Source organism: Trachymyrmex septentrionalis, unplaced genomic scaffold (assembly GCF_001594115.1).
Source record: "Trachymyrmex septentrionalis isolate Tsep2-gDNA-1 unplaced genomic scaffold, Tsep1.0 scaffold89, whole genome shotgun sequence".
Lineage (NCBI taxonomy): Eukaryota > Metazoa > Arthropoda > Insecta > Hymenoptera > Formicidae > Trachymyrmex > Trachymyrmex septentrionalis.
The window spans coordinates 519,370-520,411 of NW_017306081.1; positions in this window are offsets into that span (position 1 = coordinate 519,370).

The following is a 1,042-nucleotide window of genomic DNA, read 5'->3' on the forward strand; positions in this document are numbered from 1 at the left end:
TCACATAAATTGGAACACTACACAGCATTCCGTAATAACAGAATACAGAATCAGTCATCAGCATGATTTTGATTGGAAAAATGTCAAGATATTAGATGAAGAAAAAGTACTTAATAAAAGATTGATTTTGGAAGCGATCCATATAAAGCAACAGAAACAGAGTTTGAATTTACAGAATGATACGTATTCTTTGGACTCACTATACATGGATTTGTTTACTGAAGTGTGACGTTGATATTATCCTCTTTTGTTTTTAGTTTTAATTTTATTTCAATTACTACTTAACTTTATTATTTTGATTCTCATTGTATCTTTGATTGTCGACACCACAAGTTCTTAAGTGAAGCCGCGAGAAAACGCTTACATGTAAGTGGATATAATAAAAAATTCAGACAAATGATTTTAATAGTTCTCTAATTTTTGTTTCGTGTTTCTTTTGAATGACTACACAGCAAATCTGACAATTTGATGAGCGATGTGATTCTACGTAGTGACGCAATGCATATGACTTCGGTTTTACTTTATGTAAGCTTTATATTATTATTGTATAATGTAATAATTTTGATAATCATTAGGTTATTCATTACATAGCTAATTTGGCATTTGGATAAAAAAGAATTAATTTGTTGAGAATCATCAACTTGGAGTTTGCGTTAATTATGTAATTCCGATCTATTATATATTTTATATTGATAAGGACCCGAATTGAAGAGTTGAAACGTATATTTTATTTATTTTGTTACATTCACACGAAAAATAAAGAATTTTTGTGCATCTGAATAGCTGATGTAGATTCTGATTTTTTTTACATTTTTCACTGATAGATTCTTTCGAGCCTCATTTTATATATATTTGTTATAAAAATTATATGTGGAAATACTTTCTAATTCTATCGTTTGATGATAGTCGAAAGTGAAAAAGAAAAAGGATTATCTTCGATGTTCTCACCTTCCGCTTTGCACGTTGTATTGCATATCAAACGAGAAGAGAGTATACAAGGAGGTTAGAAATTCATGTTATAGCAGTGCTTGCAAAGGTTTGC